General features: G+C 47.4%; 1 protein-coding gene across 2 annotated transcripts in view; it reads left to right on the top strand.

Annotated features, from left to right (window-relative positions):
- The window catches only part of SIL1 (SIL1 nucleotide exchange factor), a 115,367-nt gene that overhangs the window by 5,235 nt on the left and 86,213 nt on the right, over nucleotides 1–23,919 (top strand). The gene's annotated exons all lie outside the window — the stretch shown is intronic.

The following is a 23,919-nucleotide window of genomic DNA, read 5'->3' as shown; positions in this document are numbered from 1 at the left end:
ACCTCTTCTCTGCAGCAAATTAAGCAGACTGCTTTGGCTCTTGCCTTCAGTGAACAAGGAGAAGAGTTGACGGTTGTCCTTGTAAACAGCAGTTAAATGCTGAGCGCTGTTAACGAGTCTGGAGGGAAGCAGGGATGGAGAAAGCCTTCCGCAGCTTCTCACGGGCTGCCTGTTCTGCACCGCTGCCTGCTCCTCTCGTTCCCCAGGCTCGCCAGTTTGTGCCCTTTTGAGGGCTGGTGCCCAGCACTCCGTGTTGCCCTCCAGCTCTGCCCTGCCGAGTAGAGTGGAATGATTTCTTTTCTTGTCTTACAGCTGTTATTAAATCCCTTAGTGATGTTTAGCTTTTTGCAGCTGGAGCAATGGTGTCACAGTGCTAACACACATTTCATTCTTAGACCGCTCCAGTTGCTGATTTTCTTCAGCATTAATTCTGTCTAGGTAGTTTCTCCCCATGCTGTATCTGTGCATTTGATTTATTTTCTTTTTTCTTGCCCTTTCTAAGTGTAGTATTTTGCATTGTCTTTATTGCTTTTCTTCTTATTGATTTTTGTTTTGTTTTGGGGTTTTTTTTGTTTTTGTTTTTTTTTTTTTTGGACCTTTTCTTCAGTTTATCAATTCTGATCCTGACCTCCAGAGTGCTTCCAGCTCTTAACTGCTGGGCATTGTTGCAGGTTTTATAAAAGTACTTTCTCTTTCGTTGTTCAGGCCATTAATGAAAAGGTTGAATAGAGGCAGACCTGGTCAGAGCCTCCAGAGCCCCTACTTGAAATTTTCTTCTTTTTTTGACAGGGAATCATTGGTAGCTACTCCTAACAGGTGGTGGTGTGAGGGGGAATTGCTTTGTTTTTCTGCTAGCCAGCACGGTGCCTCATTAAGGTGAGCTCCCCTACTCTGATTTCCTCTAGTTTGCTTTAGAGAGTGTCAGATGGATGCAGTGAAAAGCCTGGCTTGTTCCTCTCTGCTGGTCTGGAGGTGAGATGGGCAGATCTCTGCAGAGGAGGACTTGTGCCCTGTTTCTGAAGGCTCGATTGGTTTTAAAGAGCTTTCATGAATCTCATTCAAGCAGGTGTTGTGTTCTGCAAGCTGGGCTTCTCACTAGGAAGCTTCTCCTGGGCTAGTTTCACTCAGAGGCAATCCTCCAGGACCTCAGCCCTCCTTGTGCCCTGCTCTCCACCACGAGTTGCCCCAAGAGTGGTGCTTCCTGGGGGCCATGCAGCAGCACTAGGCTGGGGCTACCGGCGCTGCAAGGAGATGAATCAACGCTGCAGTTGGCCCGTATCTGCTGTGCTCTGAGCCTTCGCTGTCGCTCCAGAGAGCCAGTTGCAGCCTTCAGGGTGGGATGCTGCTCCTCAGGCTCCTGGGGGAACAGGCAGATTCTGGCTTTTGGGTCCTGCTGTGAGGTGGTCAAAGAAAGGGAGGGGGAGAGAAATGAACAGCTTTTGAGACAGGCTTCATTACAGCCGCAGCACACAAGGTGCCGAAGTGTCTCTGCTTTGGTGGTGTTCTTGCGCTTTGGTGCGACTCTGCAGGGGCATGCATAGAGGGAATTTGTGTCCGTGGTGTCCTACTCCCTTTTGATTCTCCCCAAGTCTGTCCACAGTGGGAGTTAGGCTTGTCTGTATGTGACTAAGGTTGTAAAAATAAATTTTTCTGCTCAAGCAATTCTAAAAAAGCTCCTTGGGTGGTTACTCCACTCTGCAATAAAAATGAGGTGCTCTGGAATAATTAATTACGATCATTTTTATGCCCAAATAGGGTCTCCCTGTGGGAGCAGTTCCAGAATATCTTGTTCCACTAGAGCTCTGCTGATCACTTTCCCAATGCAAACTAAGCTTTAAGAGGAGGAATTGCTTTAACTGAAATACATTTAACTAGAGAAAACACCACTGTCCAGCTATGAGTAGCTCTGACGACCTTCAAGTTTTGTCAGTCCTGAGCTGCTGCATTCAGCTCCTTGAATTTTAAGAGGCGAGTCCTTTTCTGAAGTGCAGTTCCATCCACTGTGTCTTCTTTCTTTGCGCGTCCGTCATGTCAAGCCTGTGTAACTGTGGGGTGGAATTTGGGCCCTACTGAATTCAAGGATGACAGGATCCCTGTGCTTTTCATCTCTCCCATCTGTCAAGACTGATAACTCGAGGTACCTGGCCCAGCTGAGGCTGCGCTTCAAGGACATTGTCAGTGCGCTGGAGAAACCGTGTCCTATTTGTTCTCCTTCTATTGCTCCCTGGCTCGTGGCGGGTGCAGAGTGTGCTGTGGTGCAGCGTTTGTGGGGAGAGGTGATTCTGTGGTCTGGTTTATTTTTCTTGGAAAGTCCAATAGTACTTTTATACAGATGTGGCATGCCCTGACCAAAATTCAGTTTGAAGGGAGAAAATTCTGCTTCCCTGAACCATTTCTGTGGTTTTTATTGGATTCTTCTCCTCTCTGAGGGCTACGTGCTGTAATTAAATGTTGGTAGAAAGGTTGTGTTCCACTCTGGGTATGGTTGAATCTTGGTGATGGATAAATTACTTCCCGAGTTCAGTTTGTAAAGCTCTTTGGGCTTCGTGGGATGAAAGAAGCTGTATTTTATTCTAGATGTGTGCGTGTTGATGATTCTGTGGGATTTTCAGTGAGCAGGTTAGAAGAGCCCTGATTATATTAGTTCTCTGCACAGTCAGATTCTTTGCCAATTCAAAAATCTGCTGCATAGAGAGGAAAGGAAACATGAAAGTGTTTCAGAAACCTTTGTATCGCTGGGATAGGTGGGAAGAAGATGCATGTGTTGATCTGAAGGCGATACTAAGCCAGCTATCTGTCATTAAGCCTCTAAAGAAAAGTCGTGATTTTTAACAGCTGCCTATTAAAAACCCAATGGTTTCTTTAACAGGAGTTTTTAAAGGTTTAACTGTTAATTTTAGAATTTTTATTTCAAGCATGCCTCCATAAAATTAACTTTTTCAACATAGAACACTTTAATGTCTTCTGTGTTGGTGCTCATTTGCAAGAAATCTATGCATAATTATTTCTTATGTACCAGTTAAATCTATCAGCCAACAGATGTCAAGTGTAGCAAAAATGCTATAATAATATTATGGTCTAATAATAGTTATAATGATTCTAATTACCTGGCACAGCTTTTGAGAAAGGCAGACTCAGAAATTTGTGCAAATGAAATGTTTAACCTTGAACTACGGAAGTCTAAAATGGACACTTCTGTAGATGTTTTGGCTGCATCCCCTCCTCCATATTAGACATCCCATTCTCTTTGTTACTCCTGGTTTGTTTGAGGAAACAATATGGTCCGTTTCAAATGTTAAAAACTCATTCTCAATATGTTCAAAGATGCAGAACAACACTGGCAAACTGGAGACGAGCAGATTTCTTGAAATACCTGTAAATGCGAAGCCCAGTTCTTTTAAACTCGCACTGTGGTATAACCACTTTGGTTTGCAGGTGCTTTTGCTGCCTGATGATTGCAGTGCACAGAGATTGCTTTCACCTTGGGAAGGCTGCAGGAGGCTCAGCAATCTTTATCTTTTACGCATGTCAGTTGTGCTGCTTTTAAGTGTCAGGGAGCCTCAGACAAAGCCTGAAAAGCACAAAGCTGGGCAGCTCTGCGGTAGCGCTGCCGTTCAGGTCCCGCGCTGCTGCTGACGGAGAAGCGCACGTGCGTGGGTGCAGGCGAGCGGACGTTGATTGTTGCTCAGGAGTGAGCCTGCGGAGCGGGAAGCGAGCAGGGGCTCTTAGCAGATAGGAGAGCGCCGTGTCGCAGGGTGCCACTGCACGTGTTCCTGGGCGCGAGATTTCTGCGCTTGCTTTGCCTTCAGCAGCAGGAACCTTCATCATCTCTGGTGGGGTCTCTTCCCCAGTGTGGGAAGGACGCTTTGTGCATCAGCTCTCTTTATGCAGCTCCCCATACATCTCTACCACCATGTTTTTCCTTTAGGAAGGATCATTGGGCTGCATTTTATGTATCCTGGTGGTTTTCGCCCAGCCTTGCTTTGTGCTGGGTAGTGTCTTGGGGCCTCCGGGCTCATTATTGTTGCAAGGCTGATGAGGCGATGCATAATAGATCACCGCTTGCCACAGCTGTTCGTTTTAATTTTGCGACTGTAAAGTTTTTGAGAAGTCTGTGGTTCACAGAGAAGGATTCTTCTCGCAGAGGGAGTGCAGGATAAGCTAGAAGTTGACAGTTCTCCATGATTATGTACCAGACTGGACTTTTTTCCTCTAAATAAGAGATTTAGCTTGCTGGTAGGAACTCAGCAGGAGCTGGGGAATTCAGGTGTTGGTTGCTGATCCCTGGCATGGGCAGCAGCTGTGAATCTTCTACCCTCTGCCTGTCAGATGGATCTGGAGGTGCCCTCACAAAGTAGTCGTCTTCATTTCAGGCCCACGCTTCTGGCTGGCATGCTCTTTTTTCTTGTGAAAGCCCCGTCTGCCATTACCGTGTACTTCCTCAGCACATGCAGCCTGCCTTTATCCTGGGTTAATGCTGGTGAGAGCTCTGCTGTCGTCTTCAGGCTTTTATGTGGGAAGATTTGCCTCCTTGTTCAAGTTGATATCTCCGTAGGCTCCTTCTGACTGCGAGCCAGTTTATCACCATGGAGATAGGGCCTTAGGAACAGCAGGGCACAGCTTTTTCCAGACGTGTGCGAAGAAGGACACTGTAACAGGCTACCCTGGTTTAGGGAGAATGATTTCTGTGAGTGAGTAAATAATTTGTCGAAGAATGCTTGGCGTCACCCCAGGTACTATTAAGGAGAAGACAGATCTTGGATCCCTTCAAGCCTGAGCTATAAGGCTCATGTGATATTCGCTTGCTTTTGAACATGCTCCTTTGCTCGGCTCAGTGTTAGATGTTACTGCTGTGACCCAGGCTGACTCATTGTTAACCTGTTTGTGCTTTTACTTACCCTGAGAAACCAAAGCTCCCTTTGCTTTTCTACTCTGTGTAAATATTGATAGTGTATTTCTCATGCTGCCACAAGAGCACCTTTCGGCATCCTTTTTCTCAGTCTGAGAGCACTGTATTTTTCACCTGTCCAAATCAGCTGCAAGCATTCCCTCGCCTATGCCTGATGCAGCTCAGGCCTGGTTTCCAGAGGACACTAAAGTTGCATCGTTGCATTGACTTCCTCTGTCTCTATCCCCACTCTTTCCCAGTGATTTTTGTATGCTGACCAGTTTGAACTCTCCGACGAGTTCTCGGAGATGCTGGGTTTCTACAAATTTGGTGGATGGAAGAGCGTTTTTGTGTACGGGTCCATTTGTTAAGCTAGTTTGCACTGCATCTTCACTGTCTTGAATTACACATGTTCTCCAGTTGGTCTTGTGTTGGTCTTCTGCTGTTCGCATGTGTATTTGCCATTTTAACTTCACTACACAGGAAGCGTGTAAATAGTGCTGGAGGAACAAATCCTCCCCTTTCCGCTGCTTACGTTGTCATCGTTCTCTTACCTCTCTGACTTCCTGCTCCTTGCGACTCTAGTGTTGGATTTCCATGCGTGCAGAGAAGCACGGGCACCTCCCAGGCCTCAACAGCCTGTGCCAATGCACGCCAAACCCTGTATGGACTCATGCTGACCTCCTTTGGGGTTTGGGGCTGCTTCTCTTTCTGCTTGTCTGGCACTGGCGTACTCCGTTTCTTCCCATAGTTCCTGATTAGGAGAACCCTCTTGACAACAACTTTGTCTGGAATAGCCTTCCCGTAACTCTCTGCCTCACTGGCTCCGCATCTGTAAACATCTCTTTGCCCTTGCTAAACACCATGTCTCTTAATTTCTCTCTGCGAGAGTATTATTTAATTTGTAAATGTTTTAGGTTGTTTGAAAAATATGATATGAAGCTGTATTTCATTTACTGTAATGATCTGCTAATGCGGGCATATTTCAAAGGCAGGCTATGCAGTACTGTGGGTTTTAATTAAATTTTGTTTTTCAAGTAAGCTTCAATAGATAGACAATAACAAATAGTAGACAATATGCATACAGAACAAATTCACTCCATTTTCTTTTCCAAGACAATGTAAAAGTGAAAATGGATAGCCCTTAAAATGTGTTTGGCCAGTTCATGATAGCTGCTTTAGTACTGTTACTCACTTTTGGGGAGGTTATTTCTCACTCTAACTTAATTAATTTTCTTGATCTCTCCCTGCCTACAAAATAGACTGTTATACTATGCAAAATTTCCAGGGGAAGCTTTGTACGAATTAGATTCTACTTGAAACTCTGGGCTTCAAAGGTCCAAGGTTTTGAATGCTGTCTTGTTGCTTAATGCGTTGCAGCTCATGGAGATGGGTTCCTGCCCAGGTTACAAAACTGAAGAACTGGTTATGAGGTGCCCTGCCCACTTCTTCCGTGGGAAGGCTGCGTGGTTGGAAATACCTGTCTCTGGTGGCTTGATCTGGTGTATGCCATTCCTCATGTAGGTAGAGCACAGGGAAGTAAAAGTAATGTTGTTGTATCCAGTGTTGTTGCACCCAAATTAGGAATAAACTAGTGGCCATTAACTTTCCTTTTCTTCCAGCAAGCTTGGGGTAGACAAGTACCAAGCGCATACAGAGATGCTTGAAAAGTTTGTTGTACATCAGTGGGAGGTCGCTGGAAATCATAATGGTACTCCCAAAGGTGGGATTTTTATGGGGCTAAAGGAGTTCTTTGCTGAATGTTGTAAATGAGTTCCTTTGTTTGGGTGTTCGCAGAGCATCACTTCAGATGCAGAACGAGATTGTTGTCTGGAGCTATCTTTGAGTAGAAGTTCATTTTCTGGTAGCTAGTGTCATTTTTGTTCTCTCACTGTTTGGAAAATTCTCCATTGTTCAAAAACAATCAGAATTTGTTGAGGAAATCAGTGTGGATGCCTTGGAGTTCTTCAGTTCTGTGACTGATTTCTCTTTGAAATACATATAAGTCAGAGATCTGAAAAAAAAATAAAATAAATTGGGTAGTAAATTCATTAGCAGCTTTAAAAGGCTTCTGAAGCCTCGCAAGGGAGTGGTAAACAGTGGGTAGAGCCTTCTGGCCTCCGTTCAGAGATGCGAGTTTGAGTCTCGTTCTGGATTTATGCCCAAAGCTTTGCCTACTTAAGCTGGCTGCAAATGGATACCTGGCCATCCGGGCTGGGAAAGTGCACTGGCTGGATGTGAGTGATAGCCATACCATATCCTCTTATATTGGCTGGCTGGCCTAGAGTGGGTCGCAGTTTTGGTGGAAATCAGATTGTGTAAGGTCTGAGAGAAACCTATGAGAACTTGGCTTTTGACTGTTTTTGTGGCTGTAAGTGCTTGTAAGGCATCACTGTAAATGGTAGAGACTTGCGTCTGTTACCTCCTCCTCCATGAGGATTCAGTCTAACGCTTTCTGTGTTATGGTAACACTATGTGTTTTTACCATGAGTACTTCACAATTCTCCTGGTACGTGACCTGCTGACCGTGTTTTGTGCACTGGCCAAGATAGGAAACAGTAATCCTGTTCAAGTAAGGATGGTGAGATGGCATCCTGTGCTTGATGCCAGTCCCTGTGGCTGGAGAGAAATCCTGGTACAAACAGAACTGTGTCTAAATATAACTTGTCATGAGGCATCACTTGCTCTTTAAATAAAATCTGGAAAAAAAAAATGCTGCTGAGGTTTGTGCAGGTGCTACCAATACCAAGGGGAATGCCCTGTGCCTTCCCTCTTGTTCTTTCCTTGTTCTTTGCTGAAGGGTTTCTTTCCTTTTCTCACTTCTTGTTTTTATGTAGTGTCATTCAAGGCTGTGCCAGGTTTTGGGGCAGGCAGTTGCTTTTTGGTGACTTGAGGCAGTGTTTCCTACTTCTCTCATCCTTCCTTTAGATCTCTTATCTTTCTGTGGTTCATGGTCACATTGAAATAATCTAACCCTTTGTAGGTTTATAAAGCCTCCAAGCATCCAAGAACCTCAGGTCTTTTGTAGACAAACTTTTCTGAGGCCATTGTTCATCTTCTACGGAAGGAGAGGGTTTTGGGGCTACCACTGGTCTCAGATGGCTAATATCAGTTGAAGGACTCTGGCTACTGGAACATCTGGAGCTGATGGATGAGTCCTTGGCTGAGGGATTTGTCTTCTGCGATGGCCAATAAGTGCTGAAGTCTGATCTTTGCCTGAGCAGGTGAGTGCTTGGTCTCTGCTGGCTTCCAGTATGGCTGCAGTAGCCAAGGTCTGGAAGCGCAGGTTGGTCCTGAAGTCCTGAGAAGCTTGGCTGAAGTTTTGAAAGAATTTTCAGCTCTGCGCACTCCTAGGTAGCAATAAACTTCTGCCAGCATGGTATCAATGGAGAGTAGGGGCTTCCCGCAGAAGTTAGGAAGATTAAAATACCCATGATGGCTGTATTCAATCAAAAAGGGGAATGAAGCAACAGTGACGAACCTTGTTTAAAAAAGCTGAAAGGGGCAGCTGGGAGAGCTGTGGGAATCTTGTGGGACCATGCAGCAAGCAGGGGGCTTGCAAGGGGCTTCAACACAAGTACTGAAATCACAGGAGAACTGGGCATGGGAAGCTCTCATAATGCTCAGGGATGAACCAAAACAGGGTTCTAGTACAGTGTTTCTTCTTCTATTTATTTTTTATCCGTAATTCATTTTTAGTGAATTCATTTTTAGTTTAACACTTTCAACTATAATATATTCTTATTTACTCTGCTTGTTATTATTTCCCTCTTGGTTGTGTTTATACTAGTAAAGCAGTCTATTTATTCCCTGGTTTATTTTGCTCAAGAAGTTGGTATATGCAATACTGATGAAGGAACCCTGGGCTTTTCTAAGCTGTCTGCCTGGGGGGTCGCTGCCCAGGCAGCGCTGGTAGAGTTGCACTCACGTTGCCTTGGTGGGCAATGCCTCCTTAAATCAAACACGTGCCGCCTTGTATGGGACACAGCATTTGTTTAGCAGCTCACACTATCATGCCATCATATAAGGCAAGAACAAAGATGATGTTGATCCTCCCTGAGTGGTCAAGTAGGCAGGATTGCACTTTCCAAGTTAGCTTTTGGCCAGTAAAGTGGAGCTGAAATCCCTGTTTTGATACAAAGCCCCAGAAAAGGTTTCAGGTCCAGATTTTGGCTTTGTAATTGCTGTGCTGTTCAGCACTTCTGGCAGAAACCTGTCTCAAATGCCATGCTGGAGTTTGTGTTCAGCGTCTCAGCAGGGAACGTGCTGCCACCACCTCATCAGGGAGTTGGTGTAGCTTGCTAGACCCTGTGCCATGGGCGTAGAGAGAACATGTAAAGACAGGGGGAAGGAAAACAGATCCTGACTGGGAAGAAAATCGGGATGAGTGAGGAGGGTGGAGGAGGTATGATGAAGTGAGGGAGAATGCAAGGCCGCCTGGGACAGGAGGAGCGCTTGCTCAGATGGAGTGGTGTTGCTTGTGTTTGCCAGGAGCTGCGTGGTGCCAGTGCTCCAAGACCCTGGTGAAGGATTGAGCCCCTGTGGTGATAACCTGTGTACAAACATACAACACAAAGATGGCCCTCCTGCAAAGAGCTTATCCAAATATCCCATAAGGTAGTTCTGCTCTAGCAGTACTCAGGAGACAGGGTCTACAATTCTTCCGTTATCGGATTTTGCTCCTTTAGTTAAAAGGAGCCAAGCTGAAGAAAAGATACAGTGAAGGGATAACAATCCATGGCAGCTAGGCACCACTTTACATCTTCAAAGCTCTTTTGCAAACGTTAGCTTTCTTAATGCCTCCCTGGATGAGTGAGATGCTACGTTGCTAGATAAAGAATGTGAAGTTTCTGGGCTGTGTGGAGTTTCAGCCCAGAGTGGTAATTTAAACCCCATGTTCTTCCCAATAATTGATATTGTTGATGGCTGCCCTGCTTGGAAGGTGCTGCATGGGAACAGATTGTGTCGTACTGATGTGTTTTAAAAATGAGAAGTGTTCTGGTCTTTGTAAGCACTTGGGTTTAACACCGGCCAGCTAGGTTTCTTGGATTTTTTTCTTGGAGTTTGGCAGCCGTCTGCTTAAGGGAGTACAGTGGTCTCATAAGAGTTTATTCGATCTGACATTTGACAAATTGTTTCTGCTGGTGGGTACTTCAGGCGCAGTCTGTTAGCTGGCAGCCTTGGCTTTGCGGGCGCCAGGGAAGTTGGGGAAGGCAAGGCTGCTGCCCTCCTCTTAGAAAGGAGAAGGAGCAGCAGAAGGAGCGTTGTTTCAGCCCACCTCCCGTTCCAGCCCTCCGTTTGCTGTTTGTTAAATCGTACTATTTGCATAGATTATTAATGTTGCTTGTGTGCTGGGTGTTCCTGCAGATGCTGCCTCTGTTCCTTGTTGCACTTGGGTGTGCAGGGCAGGAGAGGAGAGCCTGCGTTTCTGGAACCAGACCCAATTGCCATTAAAGACACTTTGTTCTGTTGTTTTTTTTAGGGCATCCTTTTAACTCTGCAGTGAAGAATGGAAGAATATTATTTTTCACAGCAGAATTATAGCTGTTACCTAAAAAGTACGTGTCCCCTGTGAGATACTGTAAATATGTTTTATCTGTTCTATTACCTGCAGTTTCAAGAATATGTCCCCTAAGCATTTTAATCTTGTTTTCCAGACTTGTCTCAGGGTGAAGAATCACTCCTATTTGCAACTTTGGGAATAATTACTACGTTCATTAATTTCTTTTCTTTCTTTCTGTCCATCTATTGTTGCTTCCAAGAGGGGAAAAAAAAAAAAACCTCTCAGTAAATCTCCACTAAAACAGAACTGACTGCTTGATTAAAAGGAGAGTTTGTGTTCTGGAAATGTGTTTGTGAGCGAGCATCTCCCAGCCACGCACGTGGACTGATGCACCCGAGTGTGCCGGCTCCTTCAGAGCCGTTCGAAAGCGTTTAGCTGCGTGGAGCCGACCATATGCTGAGGCTGGCTGAACTTCCTTTCCTAACCCTGCAATTAAAGACTAAGGCACCAGCAGGCAGCCCATTTCTGGGCGGTTATGGCGCACCTCAGGCACTGTGATGAGGCAGGAGGCTGAAGGTCGGGTCTGCTTAACCACCTGAGCAGTGCAGCAATCCTCCTGAAGTGCTTTGCCTGCAATGCCTCGCTGCTGTTATGAAACAGAAGCTAGACGTGACAACAAGGGAAGTAGATCATCATATGGCTCTGTCTTCTATGGGAACTAAAAGCTAATTCAGGACTTCTTGTGGAAGTGCTGTTTGCTTTGGTCCTCTTTTAATTTTTTTTTATTAACTTGATATAGACTGACAGATTTGGAGACTGGAGGCCACTACAATTATTATTTTTATTGTACAGTGGCATTAATGTAACATTTAATGCATAAATGATGGAGTCTTTGCCCTTGAAAAAATGTACTGTCTGACCCTGATGTTGCAAACTCTTAATAAATGAGTAACTGTATCCCTGCGCAGCTCTTGCGGATGCACTGAGATATCTCACTCCCCTAATTGTTCCCTGGATTAGGGCCTCACCAAAACTTTTCTTGACATGTGACAGCTGTAGCCACTGAAAGTCAGCATGGAGACTGTCACTGAAACAACCTTGATTCATGTAGCAGTTGTATTTGGCAATTCAGCTGTTCTAAAAGCTCTGCAGAATGTTTTGTCCTTCATGTGATAAAATCTGCTTGCAGGAAAGGACAGTTGAAATCTGTAGTCTTTGTGGGAGAAGCCCCCTTAGCATAAATGTGTCCTTCTAGCAGTCTTGTGATGGACTTCCCATCTCCCCATCTGATATGGTGGGAGGATTCTGTGGCACCACCAGGGTGCAGAGAAAGTTCTTCAAGGATGTTCTCATGTTTCAGAGTAGAGTTGAAGGTGCTGCGGATGCCTCTTTCATTAGAGCTTAAAGGGAATAAGTGCTTAAAAATCGGCTGTTAGCCCTTACAGCAGGCAAGGAGAGTTCAGCGTAGTCATACAAGCAAGTAGCCATAGAGCAAAGGCCAAGAAACAGAGAGAAAAATTCACTGTATCCTTTGGCTGCTGCTTCCCAGTGCCTAGCATGCATCACTTCTTTTAAGTGACTGGATCTCCTACTGTTGATAGAAGCTCAAGAGGTGAAACAGTGGGTCTTTTCTTTCTGGATCAAAGGATACTGAGGATAGAAACACAGCTGTTGTCATTAGGAAGAGAAAATCACAGAGGAAAAACAGTTGCTGCTGATTGCCCTCTGCTTTCCTCCTCCCTCAGTCAGTCTAGTTTTTGGGTTCCTGCCTTTGCTAACCTGATGAAGCTAAGTTGACTTCACCTCATTGAATCCCATGGACAGTACTTTGAAGTGCTGTGAGCACAGTCATAGGCTCAGGTGAGAGCTGTGGTCTTGGAGCGTTCCTACTGCTTGGAAGGTTTACTTCTCTTTTGAGGTAGAAACTTATTTTTCTTTCCCATTCCTTCCTTCCTGCCTCTTTCCTGTCCCCCCCCCCCCTTTTTTTTAATAACAGTTAAAGGGTTTGGAGAAGTGGCTGCCTCCTTGTTCCTCTTGGGGAGCTTCTCAGTCCTTGGCCAATGGAGAGCTGGCTTTCCAAGCTCTCTGCAAGATACTACTGCTTCTTAAAAATGGAATTGCTGGGAATCTGAAGCCCTTAGTCCAGGTCTAGCTCGTAAACTTATCAGTTCCTTTAGGGGCAAATGTTATCCTCTCTAGACTCACTACCTAAAGGGTTTGCACAGGCACAGGATTGGTGGATCGCTGACCATTTTCATGGACTCTGTGGTGGTGTTTCCACCAGCTCCTGGCCTGAAACTCTAGGTTGCTTCCTCACCAGTGTGGATGTTTTTCCAAAGATCGTATCTGCCTGATGCAGCTCCAGTCCAGCCCCCTCTGGCTGCATATGCACCACCCTTCTTTTTGGAGCAAGCCACTGCATGGTGTCTCTTGTTCGTTATTACAGGACGTTGTTAGGTACAGGCCATCTGGCTTGCCCTTCTCAGGCAGCACCTTCTGATGGGTGCAGTCCCTGTGCTTCAGGGAGCTAGAAGTAGTCAGAAGCAGAACCACCAGGAGCATAAGCTTGGATCTTGTGGCTCCATTAAAGCAATTTCTTGCCTCAGTTTTCACTTGTAAGCATCCTTTGGGCTTTGACTGGAGTACCCTAGGGTGGCTTTTTCTACACAGGATTTCTTTCTGTGGACCCTTCATGCTGCACACCTGGTTGTGTCCTGAATTTGCAGTTAAACTGGCTGTAACAATGTGGTCAGCTCAGTCTTCCCTTTTGAGTGGAGCCATCCAGGGTTAGCTGCTCTCGAGTGCAGGTGAGGGGGTTGATGCAGCTCTGACAACACACAGAGGATCTCATGGCCGGTAAGGCATTCACTGAAATGTTGTTTCATAACCTCTGCTGGAATTCGTGAGACACGTTCCCTAATTTGTCACCGTGTCATAAGGATTTAAGATTGAGAAGCTCTTTGAAGCATCAGTACCGTCTGTTCTGCGATGACAAGGTGGAGATGAGCGCTAGTGTGACTTTTCTTCCCCAAGGAAAATGCTCTTTTTCACAGATCACAAGCCATGGTTCCACCTTTGTTTGAAGAGACCAGAAGAGTCACAGGGACTGGCTCTCTGCGGAACATCAAAGTGTGCCTGTCTGAAGCAGAGATGCTCAGGAACTCAAGCTCGTCCTTCATGTCTAGGCGGTAAAAGGAAAGAAGGCCTCTGAACCTGGAGTAACTTGGTGGATCAAAGCTCTGCTTCGTGGAGGCTGAAAAGGCAAAAGGCGGGATTACACCAGGAAGGTCACAGCCTGTGCAGATGATCAGGGCCATCTAATAATGCAAGAGTCATGCCTTCAGAGGGATCTGTAAAACCGTCTCATCTGCTTGAGGACTTTGGCCTGCACCTACCCCTGACCAAGCGGACGTGCAGTGTCCAGTGAGTGTGCTTGGCCAGAGCAATTTTGTAGTTAATAGTGGCTGAGTGATTTTCAAACACTTTCCAAGAGCAACTTAATAGGCTGTGTTATAGCTGTGATGCAGTGATCGCTGTAATTAAAGGGACACTGCACTGCCACTTTTCAAATTGTTTTTTCCATACATTGCTACAAGTACCACCTAAAATAGCTCCATCTGAGAAGAGAGTAGAGGAGAAATACACTTTTAAATTGTGGACTCTCTGCAATTGATGGTGCTTTGTATACAGGCAATTTCCTGTCTTCTTCCCTGATATTAAGCTTAAAATAGTGCCCAAAGACCAACTAAGAATGGATGCTAGACTGCTAGATGCAACTAAGATCAAGATGCTAGGCAGAGAAGAACACATAAGGAGAGACTTCTGCCAGTCTGTCTGTAAGCATGTCACAAGCAGAATGGCAAAAAATCGTTTCTGTAATGTAGAGATGGCAGATGACAGAATACAGGAGAGGGGAAAATTATGTTCTCTTTTAGCTTCCTGTGCCTGCGTGTTTAAGTTCTGCATTTGCAGTCTTTGGAGCCCTTAGCTATTTTAAATTTCCTTAAGAAAAAAAAAAAAGCCAAATGAATGCTGTCTGCTGCTGGCTAGCTGTTCTCCTACTTTTGTTTCAGGTTGTGGAGGCCCTTGTGCTTGAGCAGCACGTCTCAATCTTTAATCTTGGAGTGAAATGCCTAGGTAAAAGAATGGAAATCATCGTGAGAGTCAGTTCTATCTTGGTCGTACTGATGGCCTCTCCGTTTTCTCTTTGTGCTCATAGCTGCCCGAGGTGTTTTTTTCAGTAGGTTATGAAAAGCATCCTCTGGTATCACATTAAAACTTACTAGTACTGGGAAAAACGTAAGTTAAATTTGATAATGCCTTTTGTCTAAGCATGATAGTATTGCAGCAGACCTTAGTGGAAGAAGCCCCATGATAACCTTGTTGATAAATGTGGTGCCTATGTTACAACCAGGGAAACTGAGCCCCAGAGAGGTGAATGACTTGCCCAGGCTCTCACAGGGTGCAAAGCCAGCAACAGTCCTGAGCAAACCTGCTTTGGAGTAACTGACTCTAATTCCTAGACAGCTTGTTGAACCACTTCAAACGAGAGTTTGAGATCTTCTTGCTATGGCTTCATGCGCGTTTTGCTGCAAGTGGCTGATCGAGCAGCTTCTGGATGGGTTTGGCTTGTGAGGCAGATCCCTGTAGCCCTCCAGCTTTTTAACTGGGATCTTGCCACAAAACTGGAAGCCTGAGGGAGCACAACTCGCTTGAAAGGGAGGTCCTGAACTGGGCATCCAGCCAGCTGCCCTGTACAATTAATCCTGTACCCTGCAATTCCGCGTTAATCATCATGAACGACGGCCGCCTTTCTTGCAGCGCTGAGTAGCCAGAACGTGGTTAGCCGTGTTTGCTGCCTTTGTTGCGTTGGGGCGCCTGCTGTGACTGATGCCCATGGGTTGCCTTTGAATAAGAGCTGTCACCTCAGCTGCACGTACTATAGAAGAGAGAGGAAATGCATTTTTCATAAACTTCGCAGCTCACTGTTTCTCACGGATCGATAGAGCTATTTGGAGAGGTCCTTGCTTGCCCACTTTCACAGGCGGTTTTTGAGCTTGTTGCAGGGTGACTCATGCAGCGCTGCCGAACCAGTAGGTTTCCTTGGCTCAGGAGAGGTAACAGTTCGGAAAGGAAACCTCTGCACTGGGATGGACCCAGCAGCAAGGGTGTTAGCAGGGATGGGCTGAAATGCAAGTGTTTGGGCCTGGGGGCTCAGCAGGCTGTGCTGGCTCAGCGGGCTGTGCTGGGGTATTAGATTCCTCTCTCTTGCTGGTGCTGAGACATAGGTCAGTGTTGGGGCTTTTGCATTTAATCCGCGTACCCCTCCTGGTGGCACTGGGGCAGCACGGTGAGATATAAATGTTAAATAGTGCTTTTTTTAAGCCGAATGCTCTACTGATGTGCTCTAGCCGACTTGGCTGGGAGTGTGCCTGCTTTTAGAAATGGGGCCTGACACCCGTGTGGGTGGATGGATTCTGTATTTTTCTCCTTGTCGTGCTGTCTAGCCCTTTCGAAGGGCGTTAGATTTAGTAGTATAAAATGTTGTACCAAAGCTGGACCAGCCTTGAGGAAAAACGCTCATGGGGGCAAGCAGAGAAAGGGCATGGCAGAAGGCCAGCGGCCTGAGATGAACGCTTTGAGACCGTAAAATCTTTGGGGGGGACAGGAACAGCACCAGGTAGCTGCCGTGTAAATACAGTTGGCATATAAATGTTTCATGGTAGCTCTTGGCCCTTGCTGAGTCCATGCTGCAATAGAGAGGTCTGGAGAGAGGCAGCAGGGAGGAGAAGGGAAGCTGGGGATGCTAAAACAGGCGATTTTCTCCAGAGCAGCAGCTCGAGGAGAGTTCAAGGTCTTGCAGGGGAGAGGCTCCGACGGCAGCCGTGCCATCCTCAGCGCCGTGCCCCCGGAGGCGGTGGGGCTGTGCGCGAGTGCATCTGCGTGTGTGCGTGCGGTAGAGCTGGCGTGAGGCTGCAGGTGCCGGGCAGGTGGTGCGGCGAGCGCGGATGTGTGCGGAGGAAGCGTGTGTGCGCCGGTGGGGGAGTTGTGTACATGATACATCAGCATGCAGGGCGGTATGTATTTTTAGAATACTGAGCCTGAATTTTGCATGTGCTTTTTTTTTTTTCTTTTTTCCCCTCTCAATTAACTCTATAAGCCTGGAAGCAGGGAAGTAAGTACCCGAAGGGGGGGAAGGAGGTGATTATTTGATATGAGAGCCACGAGTGCACAGTGGCAACTTGGAAAGTACCAAAGGCTCTGTTTCCATAGATGCTGCATTATGCCAATTAAACCTTTGCCTGTTGGTAGGCCCAAATATATCGGGACATTGGGGTTCCTAAGGCCCTGAGTAGTGTGGTGTGCGTTTTCTTTCATATTGGAGCCCAAATTCTCCAGAAAGTGCCTGCAGCCTGTTGGCACCTCTTCACGCTTGGAGAAATATCCCTTCGTGGGGCGCGGAAACTAAAAATACTCTGAACCCTGGCAGACTCCCAGGCTAGTCAGGACCAAAGTATCACCTAGAAAATAGAGGCTGATAGAAATGGTAGATACGTGTGAGAGAGGGGAAAAAACCCACTTGGTTTTATGTACTGTATGTGGTGAATTGCAGCAAGGAGCGGAAGGTAATAGGTACAGGCAGGAGGAGAGGTGTTTCCAGCTGAGGTTTGCAGCGATGGAGAGCTGATGAGAGAAAGCTGTGGCATGCGGCTGAGGTTGTGGAGCGGCTTTCCACCCGAGCAGTGGTCGGGCAGTACGGCCGCTCAGGAACAGGCCTCAGGAAGGGCTGTGCAGTGCCAGACGCAGCTTCTCTGGTGTTCGTTTTCGAAGGTGTTTGTCCTGCAGATCTCTGCGCGTCCCCTCTCTACAGGCAAGTCCTAAACTGCTACAAATCTGAGCTGCCGTGCCATGATACAAACCTGAGTGTACTTGTTTGCCCCAAAGCTGGGGCCATCTGCAGAGTGAGGATGTCGCGTGTTGAAGGCAGGCGCAGAGGCCTGCGAGAGAAGCTGTCATAAATTCGGATGAATAAATTATTTATAACTAATAAATTCAGTCTTCTGATCTCTGAGGCATGGCCTGATTTTTCTATGCTTCCATCTTGAGCAGAGCAGAAAATGTCCCTTTCCTGGATCTGAAGCTTTCCTGTGCTAGAGATACGTGGACCACTTTAAATAAGTTGGCTGCAGCCCTCGGGCAGCTGGACGCTGGCAAAAGCAGGCTTAAGAGCGGCAGAAAATGGGCACCTCGGAGGTCCTTCCTAATGAGCTGCTGGGCAGGGCCGAGACAGCGGATCAGAGGATGGAGACGGCAGAGCGCTCTTGCTGTTCTGCAGCTAGCGCTGTCTCGTTCAGACTTCATACCGCTGAAGAATAAAGCGATGCTCTTGCCCTCTGGAGAATAGCATTTTCTGTGAATGCCAAAGTTTCTGAAGGAATTTATTAAGTACATTTAATTAATAGGCTAAATGATGTTTAATGTTGAACTGTGAGGTTGTTTGTATACACAGTGTTATTTAAATAACTAATTAGGTTTGGAATAATGCTCCAAAGGCCTGGTCGTGACTGTCAGTGCCGCCGACATGTCTGCCAGGAATATCAAAAAGACGAAGCATTTAATGGCTGCTGAAACAAGGCAGCCGCTTTCTTCGTGCGGTTTCTTGCTCTCGACAAGGGGCTGCTGACAGGCGGTGGGAGCAACCCTGTGCGTTTGCTGTGCCCTGGTCGCCCCGGTTCCTCGCGGGTGCCTCGGCATGCTGTTTGGAGTCTGTAAAGGAACAGGACCAAATACGGTCTGGCATCAACGTTTGCCGTAAAAGCCTGACGTGAAAATGTTCTTTATGACCTGGGATAGCAGAACCTTGCTTGTGTAAGCAGTCCTGCAGGCAAGTGGGCTCTTGCGTTTAGTTAGGGCTGCTTCACCAGAGTGAGGGTTGCAAGATGAGATCAGAAATGGTCGTTGCATCCTGCTGTGACCGCTGATGCAGTAGTTGGGTCTGATGTCACAGCCACCTGAGCGTCTCTCCAGATCGACATGGATGTGTGCCAAGGGCAACCTTGCAGTAGCTGCCAGGGGCCCTACCTGGACACAGGTTGCCTCTGGCCAAGGTGTTTCTTCAGCATTGCAAGGATCAACCCTTCTGATGCTTCTTGGGTTCGCTTAATGGGGAGAGAGAGAGCAGCGATGTGAGGTCTTGTGCTTCTTCTGCTCTCCGTGTTCCTCCTGGAAACCTTTTCATGACATTTGTGCCTCCCTGGATGGCAGCAGAGCCCAGCTGGTGCGCCTCGGGCTCTGCTTCTCGCTGTGGTCAATGGCAGATTGCAATTCCTCCTCTTCCTTGGATGTGAGCTCTTCAAAGAAGCTCTGTTTGGGCAGGATCTCACATGGGAAGGGGCTCCGGCCCGTGCTTAGGGCTCACGCGTGCCTCGGGCCTGCAACACGAGCAGGTACTGGTGATGCGAGGGAAGCGTGGGGCTGCCAGTGGAGTTTTGGGAGTGCTCATGTCTGCTCTGCTGTGGACTACAGCAGCCTTCAAACAACTTGGCTCCAGACTGACACTGTTGCAAACATTAGCTACCAGGTGTCATTTTTTTAATCTGTGATATGCCATATATAGTCAACTCATCAGTCCAGTGGCCTCTGTTGCAGATGCATGGGGGATATAGGCAGAGGTGGCATGGTAATGCAAAAAATGGATCGTGCTGAATAGCCGAGGAAATGCACTGCATCCGCTGTACTCTGCCGTTCGCAGCTCGGGCAGAGCGTGCGTGAGTCGGAGGAGCTGTGTCGCTGAGTGGCAGCGAGCTTGTTCACCTGGCAATTGCACTGGGTCAAAACGCCGTGGGCAGTTAGACCAGGGCACTGCAGCCGTTATCCATAAATCCTGTTCGACAGGAGTAAAGCAGCAGAAGTAGGAGCAGTGATACCAATCTGATGTCTCGGAGGAAAAATGAACTAGCGAGGAGGCTTTCGGTGCAGTCAAGCAGCTTCGCCATGCTCCTCGGACGCTGCTGGCCCACGTGGGTCAGGCACGCTGGAGCAGAGCAAGATGATGGTGGCGAGGAGGCCTGAGCTGCTGACATCCCCCTCGCCTTGCCGGCATGGTGGTTATGGCACCTCCTGTCACCGGAGACGCAGGTGGGTTCGCTGTGTGTCCTCAGCACCCGGCAGCGCTTGCATGGAAGAAAGACGCCACGCGGTATCTTAGCTGAGCTGCTGTCAGATGGGCTGAACGCTGATGTTAGCTGAAAGCTAAGCAGGTAGCCTGTGGGGGTTATTAATATTTATTGTTATTATTTGTTATTGGCAGTTATAAAAGTTGCATGATGCAACACGAGCTGCTGAGCTCTAACCCAGCTCCGTGAGCACATTTCTCCCGCAGTTATCCTGGTCCTCCCTCCCCCTTGCCTCCTGTTTGGTTATCGCTGCCTCGCGTTTCAGCCCTGGTGCTTTACGAGCCGAAGCGTGTGCGCTGCCTAGCCCATGTGACGAAGGGGGACGAACTGGCAGAGCCACCGTTTCCCTGTGCCAGGAGTCACAAGCCTGCCTGCCTTGCCTCCTCTGCAGAGCACCCGTCGCCCTTGTAGGCTGCCCCGTCCCTCAAAAGGGTCTGTGTGTGCACCCTCGCCTTCCTCCTCTTGGCACGTACATCGGGCTCGTGAGAACGCTGTAAAACCAGAGAGTTGACTCTCCGTCAAGCCGTGGGCTCTGTAAACCTGTGTGCAGGGATCACTGTTTTGCCAGAGCTGTTTAGTCCTTCCCAGGTAGCTTGGAGAAGGGAGAACCTGGAGCAGCCAAGTATTTGGGACGTGAGTTTCCTCCCCAGTCCCTAAAGGGACACGAGTCTGTAACGTCCAGGATATTGCTCGTAGTTATTGCTGTGCTTTGCTGGGCCTCACTGTTTCTCTGTCGTCTTCCAGGAGTGGTTGGCTGTGGAATAAGGAGAGCGAGAGAAAGGTGTTTATCCAAATGACCTTATGGCTGATTTGTTGGCTACTTTTTAGCCTCTTGGGCTAGAAATTTCTCTCTGTGCACTGGTCCAAATTCCAAGTGGTGCTTCTGCTGAAGGTCAGAGCAAGACCTGCTGGCTGGGGACATGGCGTTCCTAACCAGCAGAACTCTAGCAATTATTTATTCATGTAAACCTAAAAGCGTGGCCTCCTTGCTCTGTGGGTTTTTTGTAGGCAGCCAAATATGGGAAGACATTCCCACAACTTTTTCCCTGTGTAGGGATGCTTTTAACATGCCGCAGCCCAGTCCTGGTAGGAACAAATGAAGACGAGCAAGTAGAAAGAATAAACATTTTACAGATGCTTTGATAAGCAGTGTGAGCAGCATGGTCCGTGTTGCAGTTATGCACCCTTTCCGCTGAAATCTTGCATATGGTGAGACCGTGTTTGCTATCATCTTCTCTTTCATATGTGTACGTGAGGCCTCTTGCTGAGGTCAGCCCCTCCAGCAGATCGGTTCCTGGCTCTTAGCGCTGTGCTGGCCCTTAGTGAGGTGCCGTGCTTCATGGAGAGCTGGGGTTAATTGCAGTTTTTGCTGGAGATAGGAACATGCTTTCCTGCCAGGCAGGACAGAAAGAGGAGCAGACCAGGCGAAAGCACCCCGAATGCAACAAAAGTGGGTGCCGTACGCTGGGTAACGGTGTCAGGTTGCTTAGTCCAGTCCCTGCCCTCGTTGTGCCCCCGGCAGGTTTTACGGCTCCCTGCTTGGAGGCCGACCTGCAGGTACTGGTCAGCCTTTGCGCCGTTCTCGCCCCGAGCGGCACGCTGAAACATCAGCGCTTGAGTTAAACCGGGCGCAGCCTGCGTCAGCTCAGCACAGCGTATCCGTTCCCCAGCGAGGTCTGTTCCCTGCCCTGTTTCTGTCCTGGGGGAATCAGGGACGAACGTGTCGGGGCTCCATCTGGAACATCTGCACAAGTCCCTGAAGGAAGCTCCTCTTTATGTTTTGTTTTGCCATTCAAGGCTCTTCTGCTTTGCATAAAGTGATAGGTTCTTTATTATTTATTATTCTGCTTTTATTATTAATTTTTATTCAGATCCAGTTATTTGATCTGTCAAGTGCATTCAGGTATCTTCCAGCATCTTTGTAGTTTTAATATTGGCTTTAATTAAGAGGAGAATTCACTGCTACCTCCTTTTGGAAGCGTTGCTGATCAGAACCCTGTCCGCAGAGGGAGGGAGCTCAGACAAATGCACGGGCTAGGGGCATGTACGCGATGGGGTCCCTGGTGCTTCTCGGATGTGAGAGTCGTGCAGAGCTGCAGGAGCTAATTGTGGGCCTGCACCGAGGATGAAGGCAATTAATTGTTAGGCCTCATCTCCGGAAGGAAGAAGCATTAACAGAAGATGAAGATGGCTGTAAAGGGGGAAAAAGAGGTATCAGAGACTCTCAAATCCTGTTCTTAGTGAAGCCAGTGGGGAATGCTCTCGTGTGTATGTTTGTTTTTACCAGCTAAAAGAGGGGCAGATTTTCAGACCTTATTAAGGCTCTTCTAGTACCTCCGCTGTACAGGTGAAGCCTGTTGTTGCACAGGCTGTCCCCTGTCCAGCCCCGGGTGGATTCAGCATGGACACTGGTTATCGCTCTCTGACCTCCTGAAGGAAGTCAACAAATAGACTCTATCTGACCACCTGAAACTCGGACCCTGCTTTAACGGCCTCATTAAACATGTGAAGCACAGCTTCAGATTCCTTCAGGAAGGTTTTCGTGGGGATGTGTCAGGAGTGGAAGAGAAGTTCAAGTCGCTGTTCTGTAATGTTCTCAGCATGCACAAGAAAGGGAGGTTTTCTACGAATCCTGACAGCAGTCTCGCAAAGGTAGTGAGCAAGCTTCAGTAACTCATTGCGGTTCTTGCAGCATCTTGCCCTTCAGCTGGTGTCTTCATATTGAATCCTCTGCATTAAAATGTGCTACAGGTAACTATCTCCAGCTAGTCACATTTGGAAAGACAGGATCTATGCTCTCTCATATGAGAGCCATTACTGGGCTTTTAGTATGGGCAAGTTGCATTCTCGTGGCTCCCATTTCTAATGGAAATTCAAGAAATCCTGTGCTTCATGCCAGAAACCAGGGTATAATCTCCATCTGGTCTCAGGGCAGGGAAGGCTTGAGGCAGATCTTCAGGACTGAGATCTGCTGAGCAGATACATGGTCACCTATGCCTGTGTCCACCAAAACATCAGTATTTCCAGGCTGGCTTTTTTTATCTTGGTTCGTACTTTATGGGAGCCTCTGTCTCTGTGCCTCCGGGAAGATGAGAGGATGATCGTATTTGCAGAATGGTCCTGCTTTTGGAAGCACGGGGCTCTGAAAACCCAATTGTAATGCACTGGGGAACAGGACAGTGCTGGCAAATCATCTCCTGTGGTCTCCTAGTAGTCCTTTGTCTGTTTGTCCTCCAGTTGTCTCTTCTCTTGTACACGGACTGAATTTCAGACAAAACCTTCCTCTTTGTGCTGCTGTGCTGACAGTAGAATCCATCAGAGGTGGAGGGGGTGCCGGACATGGGATCTTGACTTAACACTGATTGCAATATGTGCTTTAAAGGTCACGTCCTGCCTGCATCTCTTCAGTATGACATCCAGGTTTACCCATGTATCTTTAAAACAGTTTTCTAAAGTAATATTATCAAATTCTGGCCTGAACCAAAGAGACTGTGAGTACTTGGAGGTCTTGTCACCAGCTCAGCTGAAGGGTGTTTGGGGATGCATTCCTTGACTTCTTTCATCATTTGATTGTTCTCTAGTGCTGCCTGATGATCAGCGAGGGGAACTTTGTGAATAATTTGCGCCTGTAGACAAGCACAGCGCTGCTGGTGCTTTTGTTATCATCGGCCATCTCGATGACGGGTGGCTGAACAGCTACCACGTCTGAACTAGTAAATTTTCAGATGATTTTGCAAGACTGCTCTAATTCCGGTACTGCTCCCTTGATCCGTAGCTGAGAACAGGGATTAGCTTATTGTTATTACTTCCTGTTGGCTATATATAAAAAAAAAAAAAAGAAAAAAGCGCATGACGGGGGCTGGAGAATTCACTGGGATGTTTGCGCGTTCTTGCGGAATAGCTGATCAGAATTCAGATGAGGTTGCGGATAGATTTATTGGAGTGACATAGTATACTCAGCGCATGCTTTGAGCTAGGACATGAAAGAATGGTGTGTTCCCAGCAGCAGAAGGCATTAATGAAATATGCTCCTGTTACTGAATTCCTTTGAACTGCCACCCAGGACTACAGCAGCTGCAGTCACTGAGCTGTGCAGCACTTAACTGATGCGCAGCTAGTAAAATCAGTAAAACGTCTCTGCTAATAGAGAACGTAATGGCAAATGCTACCGTTTCCGTAGCCCCTGGTACGGAGGGGGGTTTCTGGAGTTGTGGAGCAGAACTTTCCTGTATGGAGATGCTGATAATGAGCCACGCCACGGGAGCATAGCTTGCCCTCACGGGAGGGTTGCTGCCGGGAACAGAAGCTTCTTTGAATTTGACCCTTTGCACTTTTTCTAGTACCTGATTTTC

The sequence above is a fragment of the Apteryx mantelli genome, chromosome 14, assembly GCF_036417845.1.
Source record: "Apteryx mantelli isolate bAptMan1 chromosome 14, bAptMan1.hap1, whole genome shotgun sequence".
Lineage (NCBI taxonomy): Eukaryota > Metazoa > Chordata > Aves > Apterygiformes > Apterygidae > Apteryx > Apteryx mantelli.
The sequence above is the reverse complement of the archived record's forward strand: the minus strand, read 5'-3'. Positions and strand labels throughout refer to the sequence as shown.